This window comes from Drosophila mojavensis, unplaced genomic scaffold, assembly GCF_018153725.1.
Source record: "Drosophila mojavensis isolate 15081-1352.22 unplaced genomic scaffold, ASM1815372v1 contig_16, whole genome shotgun sequence".
NCBI lineage: Eukaryota > Metazoa > Arthropoda > Insecta > Diptera > Drosophilidae > Drosophila > Drosophila mojavensis.
This window is the reverse complement of record NW_025318693.1, coordinates 9,495,101-9,514,763: the sequence shown is the minus strand read 5'-3', so window position 1 is coordinate 9,514,763 and position 19,663 is coordinate 9,495,101. Positions and strand designations below refer to the sequence as shown.

Genomic DNA, 19,663 nt, shown 5'->3' with positions numbered 1-19,663 from the left:
TTTCGTAGCGTGCGTGTGTGTGTGTGTGTGTGTGTGTGAATAAGTAACTGTGCTGAAAGTGAAGTTTTCGTTGTCATCGTTAGCTCGCTGATTGGCCCAATGTATGCATATGTGTGTATGTGCATGTACACAGCAACTGGCTCCTTGTAATAATTGCAATCCCCAATTGACGTCCATGTGATATTCAACCGTGCCAATGCGATAATATTGCGTATTTATAGACATCGTCTAATCACTCGTGATTGATAATCGTGCTGTCAATCGTCACCATATGAGCAAAGGCGCATGCATACTTGCGCATGTAACTGTATTGTTAGTGTGAGTGTGTGTTTGCATCCATTTAGTTGTATTGTGCCGTATTGTGCTGCAGCCAACATTTTGCCCTTTTACAGCACTGGCCAGCAAAATATTGACGAAAATACATATGTACATATGTTAATTGCTGTAAGTGAACATGGAAATTTGAATAAATGAAATTTTGGTTTTACTTGACTCAAAATTCAAAATTTAACTCAAAATTCGAAAAAAGTATTTAGTACTTACAAATACAGATGTGATATTAAAATTTTAACAAAAAAAAAAAAAAAAAAAAAAAAAAAAAAAACTAAAATAATAATAATAATTATAATAATAATAATAAAAAATAAATAAATAAATAAATAGATAATTATAAATAGTAAAAATAATAAAAATAAGTATGAGCAATAAATATAAATTTTCTATAAATAGAAACGTACATATGTATGTATGTATGTATGTGCATGTAAAATTGAATAAGTTGACGGATGCCGTATGCCAAAAAACGGTCTAACTGATAATAGATTTTTGTTGTATAGATAATGTCATTTGATCTACTAGGAGCTGCTATCAATATTTTGCTATTTTATATGCTATTCATTCATAAAAAATATGTTAACCATTTTTTTCTGCCTGGATTAACTGGATTTTAGGAAACGGCTGCACAAAGGTCAGTTCACATTGTCAGCCAAGCATACAATTAGAGCAAACACACACACACATACATAAACACGTACACATGTACCCAAACTTGCAAGTATTTGTAACTTGTGGCAATAAAAAATATAAATAACAAACAATTAAAAATACTCAAACGGAACGAGCCCAGCAGCGGTTTTTGATTATATAAATGCAAAAATTATATAAAAAAAAAAAATTGCAAAAATTCTAAATTTATAAAAAGGCAACAACAAAGCTCCATACACATATACGCATGTGTATGTGTGTCTTTTATACGCTACAACAAATTGGGCAGCTCGTTTAAGTGTGAGTGTGATCAAGGCAGTTGGCGCAGCAGCAGCGACGCTGGCAGCGGCCGTTAAAAAGGCAGCGGACCCTACACGCGCATGTAAAGTTACCCGAGCACACATACACACACGCACAGAGAGACAGGCAAATGCGAGCGCAGAACCAAAAAGCCGAATGTGCCAAAAATAAAGCAAAAACAACAACACAACTATGGCATCGTCAACGTCAGCGCCAGCAGCGACGGCAACGGCAACGCAACTAACGCCAAGTAAAACTGGCGGCAGCAACAAATTTTGCGCTTATGGGTCGTAAAGTTGACCTTCAAAACACGAACACACACACGCACACATGACAAAAATTGGCCAAAAAATTGCAGGTTTTTTTTTTGTTCGTTTCGTTGGCTATGCTGCGCCCAGTTTAAGCTTTTTCAAAAGCCAACAGCGTCCGACGATGACGCTATGTGCATGCCATTGTCGTTGTTGTTGTTGTTGTGTCTCATAAATGTGTGTGCGGCAGCGGCAAAATCTAATTTTGTGAGCGCATTTTACAAAGAGAGCCAGTTGATCAGATCGCTGCTCAAAGCGGGGGCGAGGACGCTGCACATGCTGCTGCGACGGCCTCTGTCTTCTTTGTATTTTTTGTTTGTTTTGTTACTTTTGCGCGGCATTTTTTGTTTTAGCACACTTGGCTCTCTTACGCTTTGGCTTTTGTTTGCGCCGCTCTTTTGCTGTAGCCCAAGCGACGCTCTTATTGTGAGCAACTCTGTTATTTGTTGTTGTCGTTGCCTTTTGCGATTTTCATACCCTGCTCGCTAGCGACAATGGGTGTATGTGCTAAATGTAATGAGCATGTGATAATACATTGCTTCATTTGAATTATATAAGAGCAAAAGAAGAAGATGCAGCACTGCTGAGCAGCCAACGAGTTTGAGCTGTTCATAGCTTGCCTGTGCTTTGGAGGAGTACATTGTTTTTTGTTTGTTTTTTTTTTTTTTTTGCGAACTTCACGTCTTATGCTCTCAATGGGTATTCAGCAGTCGTGAATCGACGCTGACGCGAACTAACTTGTTGCGAATGTTCGTGCTCGGGTGTGTGCATATGTTTGTATGTGTGTGTGCGACGCGATCGGTATCAAGGTTTTTGGCAATTTGGTTTGTGCTGCCGCTTCAGTCGGTTGGTAGGTCGCGTCGTCAACGCCGGCGTTGCTGATGTTGTTCTGCTGCTGCCGCTGTCGGTGTCGCTGTCGCTGTCGTTAACTGCGCTGCTTGCTGCGGCTGCGCCTTTTTCTAGCTTGCGGCTCGCTTGCCTTTTTTCATGTATATAAAACATTTTTTTTTCTTTTTCGCAAATTGCCAATGCAGAGATCAACATAGTCGCGTCGCTCGTGTGCTACGCTCGCGTGCGCGTTTAGTTTGCTGTTTTGTTTTTGGTTTTTGAAACGTCGACGTCGACGCTGTCGTCGCGGTCAGCGTCAGCGTCAACGCCAACGCAGTTGCCGCTGCGCGACACTCTTAACCTATTTTCTCGCGAGCCGAACATTAGTTACAATTTTGTTGTGATGTTGCGTGGCAGATACGCGTCGGACACGGACGCTGCTTGCGCGGATTCTAAGCACGCACAATTACACTAGCACACATACATGCATACATACGTACATATACACACACATACATATATCGAGTATACACGCACACACATAGCCAACGCACACAGGCAACTGAAAATTTGCCAATAAGATCTAGTAACAGAAAAAAAAAAATAATAATAATAATTAAAATTCAAATAATAAATAAAAGAACAATATTTGTTCTAGAATTTCGCATAAAGTGCAAATTATATGTCTATGCATATATTGATAAAAGTGTTTAAATTACAGTGCCTTACAATAATAATCGGCTACATACATATGTGAAATCTGTTTACAATCAATGAAAATGCGGTGCCTTGGTACAATCTTAAAGTTTTATGCATGAATTCGATCGGAAAAGTGCTAAACAAAAAAGTGAATTATAAATAATAATAAATAAAGTCCCGTTAGCGGATGAACTACATTTACTCGGCTTCAACTGTACCTTGTGAAAAAGAATAACGCATCAAATTGGATTACACAAACTTCTGGCTGCTGCACTCCCTCTCTGAAAGGTTAGTACGCGCATCAAGTATACGCCATATCGGTCGATCGTGCAAATGATGAATGGGGTTTGCGCATGTCCAAACGAAAGCAAAAGTGCTCAAGTGCCGTTCCACTATATAGTTATAGTTACATACATATGTATAGGCATATATAGTCGGACTAGATAATATAGCATATAGTGACATAGTACGCGACAAGTGCTGATAAGGTTTACTTACTTTTTCGCTTTCATGGAATTCGAGGCAAGCTTTATAGAACTCGGGACTGGCCTGGAAGTAGCGGAATTTGGGTTAATTATTGAAAAGTTAATAACGTATATTACGTATAGATTATGTAAGAGGAAGTGTGGATATTAAGTCATCGAAATGAGAACTAATAAATGAAAGTAGTTTATGAATATTGCTTTGTTCCTTTATGTTCCTTTTTATCTATTGAACTTCGATCACCCGAAATAATTATAATGGTATAGGATATATGAAAACCTGCAATTTATTAAGAAAATAAAACAAAAAATAAATAAATGTGAAGTGGAAATCAACAAAAATATATACATACATATATTGATCATGAGAGTATTTAAAGAAATAAGAGATCTTCTAGATATTTACAATTTAGATCAGAATTTTTTATTGTTAGTTAAAAATAACACTATTATTTAAATATTTATCTTATTTTGATATTTATTCATGTCTGAAAATAAGATAAAATACAATTTATTTTTCTTTTTTCGATTTTTTCATATAGAATTGCAATTTGAAAATTAAGAATTTGACTGCTTTTGCACAAAAGTTAGATAACAATGGAAGCATTTATGAACGTGTTTGGGGATGAGATCGGAGCTACGCAAACTAGTTTATGATTCGGAATTTTACTGTCCTGCCCAGTGTAGACTGGTTTGTCCACACATTTTTTTTTCTTTTGCTTTCTTTAAATTTTGTTGTTGTTGCAAATAAAGCATCTTATCTGTGTAAGGGATGTTCTTTCATAAAAGAAAAAAAATCGATTTTGAATTACGATTTTGGTTATATAAAAATCATATAAAAAGGAAAACATATAGGAAAGGAAATGAAAGCGATCTTTTATTTTTTAAAATCTATTAAGAAATATGTAACTACTAGTACTCAATCAGTTGTAGATATACATGTCTGTAGATATTCATCTATTGTCTTATTTATTTCACTTATGTAAACGTTTGCTCTGCTCGACCTCTCCCACTCTTTTTTCTTTTGGGGGATAATATCAAGTCATGCGTAAAATTATTTATAGATACTATAAAAATACTATATAGTAAATTACTGCACGAACGGGCAGATGCGCGGTACAAAACACCTAAAACATGCGAAAATTATCTATAAATTAAAATTTTTACAATCTGTGTGCGATTATACTGAGCAACAACAGCAACAGCAACAACAACAAGAACAACATCAGCGAGTACAACAATAAATGCTGCCTAAAAAAGCTTTGAGCTGACGTCAAACGACAACGCTGGCAGCGACGGCGACAGCGCCAATTTATTTTACACAATTAAGGGTGTGCGCCGTGTGTGAAAGAGATGGCACAAAAAGGCTGAGGGTATGTGATAGAGAGAGACACTGATAGAGATAGGGAGGGATAGACATAGCGGGCAGGCAAAGATATAAATATACATATATATGTATATATAAAACATATGTAAGACACGGGCGATCACACACACACACACACACACACACACACTGAGGGCGACAGAATGATGTGAAAAAAAAAGCATTACTATGCGCCAATTTAGATTAAAGCGATGCGCGACCACGCCCCAGCCTCTGAAAAGCCCAGCTAACTGTCAAATGAAAAGGAAAAAATATATATGTATTTGCTCAAAGCATAGATACCCTGTAGTTTGAACGAGCAATAATAGAGTGAAAGAAAGGAAGTTAAGTTTGATGTGGATATTGCATATATATGATGGTATATTTATATATATTCTTATAATTCTTGCAACTATTCATTATATTTCCAATAAATTGTCCCAGCTTTGGGACTCAAAAATATTTCTTTGCTGCTTAAACTTGTTTTTTTTTCCATAAATCTTGATTAATCAGGTCAAACATCTTCGAAAAGTTTTCAGCTGCCTGAACTGTTTTTTATACCCCACTCTTGTCACTTCTATAGGGTATTTAAAATATATACAATTTGTTACCCGTGTTTTAAAATAATAAAAGCAAAGAACGCTTCACAGAGCACAGAGCGCAGTCATTGTTGTTACCAAAAATGCTTTTTTTTTTTTGCATTTTTATTTATTTGTATATTTTTGCAATATTTATTATTATTTTATATATACATAGATATATATATTTATTTAAATTTATATGTATTTATTTTTGTTGTTGCATATTTTATATGAACTATTTCTTTGAGAATCATTTGCGAGTTTTTTTCGCACCAACTGTGCAAATACTGTGCGCTCTTCTCTTTATGTATGTGTATGTGTGTGTGCATGTGCGTGTGGGACAAACAGACTCTCTTCCTCTATCTCTCTCATCGTCTCTCTCTGTCTCTGTCTCTGTCCCGCTCTGTGTCTGTCTGTGCCCAGCAGTCACAAGCCCTGGGCCCAGGCACACACACAGCCACACACACAGCCACACACATGTAGATCATTTTAGTGCATAGAATAGATCCACTGGCAAAATACCAGCAGAAATTGGGGATCTATGTCACGCCCAACCACCCAACCCAAGCCAGCAGCCAGCCACCCACCCACCTACCGCACACCTTGTGCTGCTTACGTACTTTGGGAGCAGCTGTCTGTGTGTACGTGTGTGTGTGTGCTCATTACGCCTCATTTCGTGTAGCTTGTTGTTCTTATTGTTGCTTGTTCCCTTTGCAGATGCGCAAATCGTATGTTTAGCTTGTTTAATACCCTAAAAAAAGGCGAGTCTTAATAGAATTTGATAGATATTTAAAAGCGTACATACATATACATATATTTGTACATTTGCATACACTCTACATATATCATTGAAAATGTTCATACTAATATGCAGTTCATATAAATACATGTATATAAAATCTTGATTAGTAAATTTATTTCTACGTCTATTCCTCTATGTTCAAGTCAATATATTCATGTTAACTTGGCTGTTAACTGAAGCTTGTTTACCAGTGCAAATAAATTGTGATTATTCAATGCAAATTAAGGTTACTAATATGTATTATAACTTATCTTTAAGTTTAGCCCAGATTAACTATATCTATATCTATATCTATATCTATATCTATATCTATATCTATATCTATATCTATATCTATATCTATATCTATATCTATATCTATATCTATATCTATATCTATATCTATATCTATATCTATATCTATATCTATATCTATATCTATATCTATATCTATATCTATATCTATATCTATATCTGTATCTATATCTATAACCCGTATTATAAAGTGTGTCTAGTCGTCGCCTTAAAATATATATTTCTTAACAATTTTCGATTTGGTTCTCTTAGCTTATAAATACATTTTTGCTAGCAACAAAAACAACAACAACAAGAATAGCAACAGCGAAAAATGTTTCATATTATTTTTGATACATAGCCTTTGGCTTAGCCGCCGTGCCGTGTTCCTGTTGCCAAAAAACTATTTGCAAACAAAAACATAAATTCATCTCGTGCTCGCATATATTTAGACGTATATTAATAAAAATGGATGCTACCAAAAAGATTCAATTTTATTTATACCTCAGCGGGATTCGGCATTCGGTATTTGCTTGAAAATAATAATAAAAACAAGCTTGTTAAATGTTACGAAATGTATTTGTTTTGTTTATGCATTTTCCAGATATGTATACTTGTACATATATAGAGCTTAATAGAGCCTTATCAATGCTAAGTTTATCAATAAAAATTGGACCTTCTTCTGACGTAGTTTCTTTACCACTTGAAGACTTTCTCGTGCAAGAGAACTCAACTATTATCTGATAATAAGTTTAAAATAAAATTAATGAATGACATTTTTCATTATTCATTAATCAGGTGATCCAGATATGTTTGTCCATATCTCGGATCCGTCTTCAGTGCTGAAGGACTTATATATTCGGCTTCTTCCGGTTTGCGTCTCAATATCCAAATTCCTTTTCATTTTTCTTTACTACATATTTCAGCATAAATTAAACATATTCATAAAATTCTATCAATATAGGGGCAATAAAGCCCTTAAGAACTAATTCAAATTCCACTTTAGTCTTCTAATCAGTAAAATGTTTTATTATGTAATTCTTATTCACAATTATATAAATTATAAACTTATGATTAATGGCCAATTATTTATAATTGTACTAAGTCCATTTGTGTATGAAAGCCGTCTTTTATTATAAATTATAAATAACAAGAGTCCTGCAAAATTAGTTTCCTGACTTGCCACGCCTCTAATTGGTATTTAAATATTATAGTTTAAGTAAATTACTAAATTACATCCACTTTGTCTTATTGAGTTTAGGCTGTAATCCAACATTTAATCTCTCTAGTACTATCACGGTTTTTGAGATACTGGAAAATGCATTTTCCGATTTTCCACGCCTTGACACTTTGTAATTCAAGGGTATATGTTCCATATTTCCAAGTCCAATGGCTTACAGGTAGACCGACAAATGGACGGACATTGCACAAAACCAATATACTCGTTTCACTCTCATGAATGAGCATAGGCATTGGCTTTGCTTGAAGCACTTTGCTGCAGCTGATTTGACTTGATTTTTGTGTGTGTTTTGTACCTTAGGCGTTTCCTGCCTGCCACAAACACATAATTGCGATCGTTGATTTGCTGCTGCTCGTTCGTTTGCATGAATTAGGGCCACATGTTGGCGATTCACTATCCAACAACAACAACAACAAGAGCAACAACAATAAAGCGCACTCTGACTCTGCGTCTGCCCACGCAATGCGCGCGCAAAAATTTACGCGATTTGTCAGCCCGTCGAATATGTTTTCTTTTTTTCGCCTTTTTCCTAGATTCTTTTTTTCTTGCTGCTATTTATTGTGTGCTTACATTTCGCTTGTTGGTTCTTTGAAATGCTTGAGGTTGCTTTCGGCAGGGTTTAAGTGGGCCTACACACAGAAACACAAACACACACACATATATATATAAACAGAGGCACAGGCACAGTGTTTGCTTTTGATACACTGTTTGTAAAGTGAGAAGAGTTTGACTGGCTGCTAAGAAAAATATTGAGAAATGGAATATATAGAACTCTTTGACTTCACTGTTTCATTTAACATTATAAAAAGTTGACATATTTTGTATAATAAATGTTTATAAATATATATATAAAAATCAACATCAAAATAGTAAAAAAAATCAAAAATTTTTATTGCTTTAAGTTCAGAAAAAATTTAAAAAAATATTTAAAAAAAAAAAAATAAATTTACCATAAATATAAAACATTTAAAAAATACAAGAAATACAGAACAAAATATATATAAGAAAAAGAAAGAAAAATTAATTTAAATTTAAAAAAAAAAATAAATTTTAATGTTAAAATAAAAAATAGTATTAAATAAATGTAAGGAATAAATTTCAAAAAATTTTGTAAGAAGATTAAAAAAAAAAAAAATAATAATAATAATAATAATAATAATAAAATAAAACAAAATAAATAAAAAACAATAATAAAAAGTATAACTGAGAAAAAATCAATGTTTTATTATACAAATCATAAATAATAAACAGCGTAAAATAAATAATAAACTCTTCAAAGAGTTTTCATTTGCCTTAATTAGCAATACATATATAGTCGACTTATATGTACATCCCATTTCTTATAGATCAAGTTATACAGTCACTTGTCACACATTAGCAAAAATCAATCTTAATTCATTTGCAGTGAGCAGAGCATTAGGCAGTCAGTTTAAATTTAGCAACGATATCCCTCGCTTACTTGTTTGCGTTGTGTACTTAGTGCTATCGAAGTAGTTGTTGTTATTGCTGTTGTTGTTGTTGTTGCTGTTGTTGTTTGTAGACAATTTCTAAGTGTGTTCAAATTTAGGTCAGCTCCTCTACGCACTGTCGCTGCTGCCGCTGCTGGCTGTCAGAGTGTCATTGTAATTGCAAATATCGCAGCCAAGCAGCGACACTCACTCACTCAGAAAATATCACTCATACGCCAGCGTGTGCATTCGCGCACTGCCCACGCGCTGCTTAAGCCAAAGTCAAATCAAAAAAAAAAAAAAAAAAAAAAAAAAAAGAAAAAAGAAAACCGAAAATAAATAAAATGGAAGGAAAAGCGAAGCAAACGCAAATTGTCATCATTTTCATTTTTGGGGGCCCCAAAAGTGCCTGATGCAAAACTATAAATGAAAATTAGCGCATTTAATTGCCCAAAATGTGTCTGCCAACAGCAATAGACGCAACACGACTCGTATGCAACAACAACAACAGTAACAACATTCGCAACGTCTGCAACAAGGCGCTTGACGTAATTGCCCAGACAAGTTTTCTGCCTTGCACTTCTCGCATTGCGCACTTTTGACAGGCCCCAACGCAAAAGGCGTCTACAAATTTATTTTACAGCATTGTTCATATATAAAAATATATATACATGTGCATAAAATATAAGTGTATATTTTATTATACCTGTATTAAATGTTACTACACCAGCGATTTATCTGTTGCGCGTATTTCGACTACAGCCTGAGCAGCCAGTTCCTTTAAATTGATATTTGACATGAAATTGAGTAATATTTGGATTAGTTGAGCCTAAGATATGATAGTGTTTAACTATAGATAGTTGCTATATATTTAAGTATATTAAATAACTAATTAACAAACCAGAAAGTATATTTATGCATTTTTTACTTCTACCTCTACTTCAATCTCAATTTCTACTTCTACTTCTACTTCTACTTCTACTTCTACTTCTACTTCTACTTCTACTTCTACTTCTACTTCTGCTTCTGCTTCTGCTTCTGCTTCTGCTTCTGCTTCTGCTTCTGCTTCTGCTTCTGCTTCTGCTTCTGCTTCTGCTTCTGCTTCTGCTTCTGCTTCTGCTTCTGCTTCTGCTTCTGCTTCTGCTTCTGTTTCTGTTTTTCTGCTTCTGTTCTGCTTCTGCTTCTAGCTGGACTTCTGCTTCTGCTTCTGCTTCTGCTTCTGCTTCTGCTTCTGCTTCTGCTTCTGCTTCTGCTTCTGCTTCTGCTTCTGCTTCTGCTTCTGCTTCTGCTTCTGCTTCTGCTTCTGCTTCTGCTTCTGCTTCTGCTTCTGCTTCTGCTTCTGCTTCTGCTTCTGCTTCTGCTTCTGCTTCTGCTTCTGCTTCTGCTTCTGCTTCTGCTTCTGCTTCTGCTTCTGCTTCTGCTTCTGTTTCTGCTTCTGCTTCTGCTTCTGCTTCTGCTTCTGCTTCTGTTTTCTGTTTTCTGCTTCTGTTTCTGCTTCTGCTTCTGCTTCTGCTTCTGCTTCTGCTTCTGCTTCTGCTTCTGCTTCTGCTTCTGCATCTGCTTCTGCTTCTGCTTCAGTTTCTGCTTCTGCTTCTGCTTCTGCTTCTGCTTCTGCTTCTGCTTCTGTTTTCTGTTTCTGCTTCTGTTTCTGCTTCTGCTTCTGCTTCTGCTTCTGCTTCTGCTTCTGCTTCTGTTTCTGTTTTCTGCTTCTATTTCTGCTTCTTAGCTGGGCTTCTGCTTCTGCTTCTGCTTCTGCTTCTGCTTCTGCTTCTGCTTCTGCTTCTGCTTCTGCTTCTGCTTCTGCTTCTGCTTCTGCTTCTGCTTCTGCTTCTGCTTCTGCTTCTGCTTCTGCTTCTGCTTCTGCTTCTACTTCTGCTTCTGCTTCTGTTCTGCTTCTGCTTCTGCTTCTACTTCTGCTTCTGCTTCTGCTTCTGCTTCTGCTTCTGCTTCTGCTTCTGCTTCTGCATCTGCTTCTGCTTCTACTTCTACTTCTGCTTCTACTTCTATTTCTATTTCTACTTCTATTTCTACTTCTACTTCTACTTCTACTTCTACTTCTACTTCTACTTCTACTTCTACTTCTACTTCTACTGCAATACAGTTCTAGTCGTATTGTCAATGTGCTAATCTATTACGCTCCGGCATACGTAACGTATGCTTAATTTTCTATACAAAATCATTGAGTATACGCCCAGTTGTGGCAATAATAAACAACGCGTGATATTGCCAAATTTGCTTATTTAGCAGCTCATAAAGGCAACAGCTGTTGCTGTTACTGCTGCTGCTGTAAAAATCCCTTTCGTGTCAGCCCTTATGACGCCCCAATTAATGCTAATTCCGCATTGACTATCTAGCTTTATGTCTCTTTTTCGGCGCTCAATTAACATTGCGTTAATGGCCGAGCACAATATTTGCCACTGTCAACACAGATACACATACACACGGTCACAGAGAGAGAGAGAGAGAGAGACAAAGTCTCTGACAGCTGGAGAGCTGCTTAACATCGCTTCGAGTTGGTCACCAAGTGCCTGACAAGCTGCCAAAAGGGAGTCTCGAGTCGAGTCAACTTTCAAGCCGCAGCCTCAATTGTTGTAAAGATTCATACAACAGAGCTTGTTGTTGTTGTTGTTGTTGTTGTTGTTGTGGGACAGCCCACGGCAAATTTCACAAACAACAAACGACGAGTATCGAGCATAGAGCATCGAGCCAACGACCATCGCTATATGTCGCTGCCTTTTCAAGTGCTAACAAGCTGTACCGCCCCTCTCTTCCGCCCCGCCCCCATGTCGTATGGCTAAGTGTGTTAACCGCAAAGCAGCAACAAGTTCAGCTTCACTCAATATACTGTCGGATTATGGCATTTGGCACCCACAAAGACAGCGCAGCGACATAACTGTAATAATTACAGACAAACTCTTAGACCCTGACAACCCGCTCGCCGCTCGCCGCTGGCTCCCTCGTTGCCAATTGGCCAACGTGAGTCACAGGGCCAGAGCTCTTGCCATTGGACAACATATTTGTTGCTCACATTTGGCCAATAAGAGAAAAGCTTTCATCTACCACACATCCCTAATACCACACATCAAAGGAAATACCACACTATTTGAGGTGTGCGACTCTCTGTTTCAATATTATTTTTTGTTTTTATCAAAATTGAATTGCGTTTCTTAGTACCAGTATAAAAGTGTTTGAAGTATTTTATTTGCAGAGAACAATTATAAATTAGTTTTGTCAGTCGGAAGTTACTCATATAAACTTTCGATAACTATAGAGTCAATTAACCAGCTGTGAATTCTAAAGGAATCGTAATCTCTATATAGTTGATTTAGAGCTACATGCAATATCATTTTCTTATCATTTCCGCCTTGAATCTGTCCCTCAGTCAGTTCCTAAAACAATCAGTCTTTCATTTAGCTCCTTATTCACTACAACATTCACTTCTTCAGTCAGTCAGTCATTCAATCTTGCAAGCACTGCTTCAATTCACTCCATCTTTCTTTCATTGACTACCTCAGTCATACCTCAATCATTTACTCCCACAAGTCCCTCAGTCCGTTCTTCATTTACTCCCTCAGGCAGTCAGTCGCTACCTCAATCACTGCATCATTCATTCTTGCAGTCCTTCGGTCAGCGCATCAGTGAGTCCCTCATTCGCTATTTCAATCAGTCCCTCATTCACTGTTTCATTCACTTACTTAGTCAGTCGGTCAGTCCCTCATTCAGCTCCTCAGTGAGTCTCTCATTCAGTGCTGCACGCTACTCCCTTCGTCAGACCTCAGCCATTCCTCAGTCATGCATTCATTCGCTCAGTCTCGACTGCCCAGTTTAATATACAGCTATGTTTTATATCAAACTATAAGTGTCGCCCAGTGGCGGTGCCAACAAATTGCAATTGTCGCACTTTTACACAATTTCGCACTTTGCAGTAAATTTTAGATTTTATTTTATTTCATTTTGCTTCACACGACTTTTTTTTAGTTTTTCATTTTTTTCGGTTTTCATTCGTACGCCCACACGAGGCTCGGTGCCCATTCAGCCTCATTTTGCGAATCACATTGCCTGCCTGCCACGCCCCAGTCCCCACTCCCTGCGGCCCCTTTTGGCAGTGTGTAAACAGTTGCGTGTGGGCGTTCTATTCCTGGCGCACGCATTGCCAGCGCAATTAACACATTTGTATCTGACAAATGCAATCTGTGCGCTCGTATCTCAAAAGCGTTTTCACTTGCACTTTTCAGATACGATTTGCTGCTACTCTGTCTATTGTTGCTGTTGTTGTTTTGCTCTGAGTGCCTAATAAAGCGCATTGTGCGCTTGTTAATATTTGCGAGACAACTGAAATTTATAAGTGCCAAATGAATATAAATATAAACAAATGGCAACCAAATTAAAGGCGGATTCACATTTTCTTTGCACAATTCTCTGTGAAAATTGTGTAAGTCATAGAGAGAAGAGTTGCTTATAAATGAATATATATATATAATATATATATCATTTTGATTAGTTTATTAAGTTTATCCGTTGCTGTTGTTGCTAAAGTCTGCTTGAAAATTGGCATAGGTTCAACGTTTAGCTGAAGATAGTTTTAGATATATTTATATAGTTGTTAAAAGTTTGCAATCGAAGGAATTAAATGAAATATAAAATATATTGGTAAATTATAGTCATTCTGCTGAATTATAGCTGAGATTGATTGGTTGCCTAGGGCTTTTTGTTTTCATGACAACAATGCCTAAAAAATCTAGAAAATATATTCAAGAATTGTTGCCCTACAATTGTAAGTTAACAATATATCAAACATTTATCTAACTCGTTTCATGGGCCATTCTGCCTTATTGACCTACATCTGAGCATTCAGTCGACTTCACCCATTAACCTTTTGGCATTTGACCTTGCTAGTCAAAGCTGGCCAAACCCCGCGAAATAAAGTCAATATATATATATATATATATATATATATATATATATATATATATATATATATATATATATATATATATATATATAAATATATTATTTTTTTGTACTGCTTAATCAATCATGGTTAGCCAAGTATCTATGACTTGTCTACATCTCTCTCTCTCTCTCTCTCTGTCTCTCTCCCTCTAAATTTGTATCTGTAACTGCTGACCTTCATCTTTTACAATTTACTGCGGCTGATGCTGGGGCCAAACCTATTTGCTACTCGGTTTATTCAAATGATTTGTTGCTCTTGCTCTAGCTGTTGTTGTTGTTTTTATAGATGATGTTGTTGTTGTTGCTGCTGTTGCCTTTCGGCTGATTCATTTGCCCGTTTTGAGGCATTTTGCACATTTGACCATTGAGCCAAGGTGAACTTCAAACGCTAATCTTGATCTCGTTTGCCTTCTGCACAGATCTGTTATACATAGATCTATATGTACATGTGTATATATATATATATATATTTATATATTTTACTTTGTCTCTTATCGCATTTGGCGCATCTTTTTTGGCAATTCGCAATTGATTTGTGCTGTCGCTTTCAATGTTGAAGGGCAAATGGAAATAAAACAAGTTTATGATCCATTTGTGCTGTGCGGGTGTGTGTATGGGCATCTGTCTGTGTGCGTGTGTACTTTTATAGCTGTAGACTGATTGATTTGCTTAGCGGCCGCCATGTGGGCGCTCAGTTTTGTAACGCTCACGCGCGTGTTACAGTTGCGTTCAATGAACTCAACGGTAAATTTACAACGCCAACAACAACAAGAAACATTAATAATAAAGTAAAGCCACAACAACAACAACAGCTGTTGCTGCTGTTGCTGTTGCTGGCAACGTTAAACGCTGAAAAACCTACGCCAACATGTAAAGTTCTAATGCCAAAGATAAACAAAGGCAAACAAACAAATTTGAAAATGAGCAAAGAGAAACAGCAGCAACAACAACAATAACAAATATCAACAAACTACTTTGTATTTATAATTATTATCGGTCCGTCCGTACAGCACTTGATGTGCTCGTGTATCTCTCTCAGCTATACCTATCTCTCTCTCTCTCTCTCACTCTCGCTCTGCCTCTGCCTCTGTTTCCCTCACTCTCGCGCTCTCAGCCATGTAGAACGTGTAAATTGAAAAACTATTTGGCTGTTACAGCAGCAGCGCTGCCGACGTCGCTGCTGCGCACGATAAGGCGCAGCTAACTAAAAGTTGAAGGCCATTGCTGATACGCCGCGTGGGACGCGTGTGTTGGCAATTGTAGCTGTATCAATGTGTGTAACAGTGTGTGTGTGTGTGCGTGTGTATTGTTAGCATTGATTATCTAAGTATACACACACACACGTCCAGGCGTATGTGTAGCCAACGGGCACGTGACAATAGGCGTGTGCTGCCCATCTAGCGTATAGCTCTATTTGCATCTGCATTAGAGTTTGTTAGCTGATCTAAAACCGCGTTGCATAGATTATTATTTATTGATCTACCTTTTACATACTTTAATTGAAATTAATTTAACGTATTAGACAGTTACTTTTAATATTTTATATATTTTTTTCAACTCATTTAATTCATTCTATTTAATTTGTATCATATTTTTCTTAATCATTAACTCAAATGAAAATTTTATATTTTAATATTTGTTAATTTTTTTTTGGAAATTTATTTATTTGATTGTGAATTAATTTCATTAAATTTTCATCATATTTCTGTATGTAACATTTATTTATCTATTTTGTCTTTTCTGTTTAGATTAGAACTTGGTATTTATTTTTATTTTTATTTTTTTTTATTATTATTATTTATTGAGACTAAAAATCTTAACATTTTAAAGTGTTTTTAATCTATTTTCTATTTATTTTTGTCATAAATTTCAGTTCATTTTAGATTTTCTTCTACAATCTATTTATAATGCTCGGATGTTGTAATAGTTCCCAAATAAATATCGATAAGGAATACAATTATTTTGATTTATAGCAGGCGAGTCTCTTACGCTCTGATATGAAACGAAAGCTAGAATAAAAGTTCACACAAGCGAGGGAAATAGCAATAAATATAAATGTCATTCTGTTAAGAGGTCCTATAAAACGTCTTTAACAGCTCTGGCTCAGGCTCTGGGTCTCGGCACGCTGCGTATCTATTACAGCATCGCGCTTTGCTAAGCAAACAGCGCACGGATAATGCGGAGATACACACACACACACATACATATATGTATATATAAATATATATTTAACATATTGCGCAATTTGCTGATCGCTCAACTCGACCCTCCCCAAAAGCAAAAACAAAAAAAAAAAAACTCTCTTTACTTTTGTTTTTGTTTGGCTCTGTTTGTGTTCTCAAGTGTTTTTTTTTCAACGCTCGTTCTACGTTTGCCTGCAACGCTGATAAGCATTCACATACATATATATTTAATATATTCTATATATACATATATGTACTTGTACAATTTGACGTAAGCAGCAGAAAGTAAAAGTTTTGCTACTGCCATTGCACCCCATTAATTAAACGTTGGTGGGGAGCTGTGTGGGGGATGAGGGTCGAGGGGTGGGCCGAGGGGTGGGCCGAGGGGTCGGGGGAGGGGGGCTTGGCCATTGCATTGAAAAGTGCAAGTGAAAATGAGAACTGCAAATTGTGAATCACTTTATAAACTGCAATTCGCGTCAATGAAAACGAAAATAAAAATGAAACTGAAAATGCATTTCGTTATATTTTATTTTTTTTTTTTTTTGTCTTGCTAATTTATGGAATTCAGCTGGCGCCGCCGATATAAATCTTAATTTATTTATTGCTTATTATTAATTTATGTGCCTTATTAACATTTGTATAGATAATTTAAATTATTAATTGAAAACTTGTAAGCTTAATTGTTTAAGTGACTTATGCTAAAGCAAGCTTGAATGCTGCAAACGGGAGTGCTTGACTAGAAGATACCCTCAATACTGACTTTACAATAATTTAATGCTTTGATAAATATGGGAAGAATTATAGAATTAGAATATGTATTGCTATTATATTGATTGACTTCTTACAGTTCCGATGTGAATTGAAATGTGTTGTTCTTAACATATATTTAATATTTGTAAATCAATTTATATATGTATATCTTTAAGTTAAGATCTATTTACACAAAATTGTCTTCAGAGATCGGCTATAATGATTATAGTGTATTATTTGTTTCTCAAGTTCATATAACTTCTCATTTTCCATTTCAAATATTTATTCAGTGTAATTAAAGAGTTTGCTGGAAGCTTTAGCTGCTATCATATTTTCCCCCTCCCAATAAATAGCTTACCTTACAATCTCCATGTGCAAATTATGTAATAAGCAGCAAATAGAAATTTCCATTCAGGCGCATATTTTCATATGTGATTTGTGCGTGCTCCATTTTCAAATAGTATTCAATAAAATTGTAAATTGTGCTCAATTAGCATAGAATTTGTTGTAAAAAGTGTGAAATCTGTGTATGATAATTCGATAAGAATATATTCTATATATTTCCATATGTATGAAAATCAAATTGCAATAGCCAATGAAAGCCGCGTGATCTGCGCTGCCTCTCTGTAAATTTAGAACGTTTGCAGAAAGCAGGAAAAAAAAACAAAGAAAATCGGAAAAAAAGTAAAATAAATAAAAATGCGAACAAAATTAACAGCAAAAGTTATTGCAAAAGTTTTCTCTGCTGAAAGCGAAAGTTCTCTGCGAGAGATAGTTTAATGCCCGTTGTATGCATGTGTGTGTGTTTGTGCATACACATGTATATTTTTGCTTGTGCTATTAAATTTTTATAAGCCACACAAACACAGTGAGAGAATAAAATAATAATATAAATGAAAAAAAAAAAACAAGAAAAAATACATTGCGGGCGTCGCAGTCGGCGCCGCAAATAAAAAATCGCTTACGACAGCGCCGGGCCCCATGGCGCACACGCACACACAGAGCTTGTAGTTGTAATGGTTATTATTGTTATTGTTACTGCTCACACATACACACTTACACGTAAGCACACATTCTAGCGATAGTCCACCTCAGTCGCACACCCTCAATTTGCGGCGCTCGCGCTGGCTCGCTCGCACACATTTGCGAAAAAGTTCTTTGACGTTTTGTTTATTTATTTTGTTAAGCTGCGCGCGCGTCGTCAGCGACGACAGCAGCGGCAACAACAACAACGGTACTCATAAGTTCTCTTACTGAAAAGCTTTCTGTGTAGCGCTCTCACGTGCTTGTTCGCTCTCACGCTCTCGTGTGCGCTCTTTGCATTTGAAACATACACAAAGCACAAAGAAAAGCAAAAGTATTTCTTATCAGCTCTGTCTCTCCCCCCGCTCTTTGCAGCGCCATTTCTTCCGCTGCTGTGCGCTGCATTAGAACTTTGCCCAAAAGCAGTTAAGATTAAAGCGCGTTGTAAAAAATAAAAAGTAAATAAATAAAAAAATAAAATAACATAAAATAGAGCCAACGCATATGTATATGTGACTTACATACGCATGTATATATGTACATAAATAGTGCCAGCGAGGGTGGCTATGAAGGTTGGAGAATGCATACATATGTATATATGTTGGTTTGCTTATGTGTTTGTGGAGCACACATAAATTAGCATTAGCTTATCTATGCCATTACAATTGGCCGCAAAACATAAGCCAATGTGCACTTAACCCCTTCCAGCTTACAGCAATATTTTCATGCAAAATTTGCTCGAGCAATTAACAGTTAGCCAGCAGCAGTCAAAACATGGCGGCAACAAATGGCAATTAACACGCCACACACCACTGCGCAGTGCGCACGCACCCTTCCCGCAAGACACGCGGCGTGCGAGAATGAGAGGGCGCATGGCGCACGCCTTTGGCCCGTTATCGGCTAACGGAAATGCAATTAATAATGTAGGCCCAGCAACCGCACAACTTCCGCTCAATTCTAATGGAAAAAAATAGTGTTTAATGACATATTACAATTTGTCTGATGCCTATAGACAGTGATAATGATATCAGAGCTAAATAGAAGAAAAAAGTGGGAGTTGTTTCCGTTTCCTCTTCCGTACTAAGCACTGATATCAGTTAATAACGAGCGAAAGTTGTCAGGAACTAAAATCTAAATTTAGAATAGCACTGAAGAAGTGCTAAAATTTCAAAAAAATGAGTTCAGAGTTCTATTTTCGATTATTTTGGCGATAAGAAAACACAAATTGTACAGTTGTCGATCTCTATTTGTTTAAGTGCGAATGTCTCTACTGAAGGCTCGGCAAATGTGGGCCATCGCATAGAACTATAAAAGGAAGCCACCAGCTATACACCTAACCAAATAGATATATAGAAAATTAACATCAGTTTTTTCTCGAATTCTCGGGTAATTATGGCTATACTTCTCTCAAAAATTATCACGAGATCCAGATGTTATTTT

General features: G+C 36.3%; 1 protein-coding gene across 8 annotated transcripts in view; it reads left to right on the top strand.

Moving 5' to 3' along the window:
• The window catches only part of LOC6572866 (sex determination protein fruitless), a 136,184-nt gene that overhangs the window by 94,568 nt on the left and 21,953 nt on the right, over positions 1-19,663 (top strand). The window contains exons 1-2 of one of the 8 annotated variants that reach the window (XM_032728049.2): positions 2,416-2,581; positions 3,142-3,407. The exons of 6 other annotated variants lie outside the window; for them this stretch is intronic. The gene's annotated coding sequence lies outside the window, so the exon portion shown is untranslated. Of the gene's footprint in view, positions 1-2,415; positions 2,582-3,141; positions 3,408-19,663 lie in introns of those variants that run through there. One more of the 8 variants, XM_032728054.2, reaches the window with a different exon arrangement.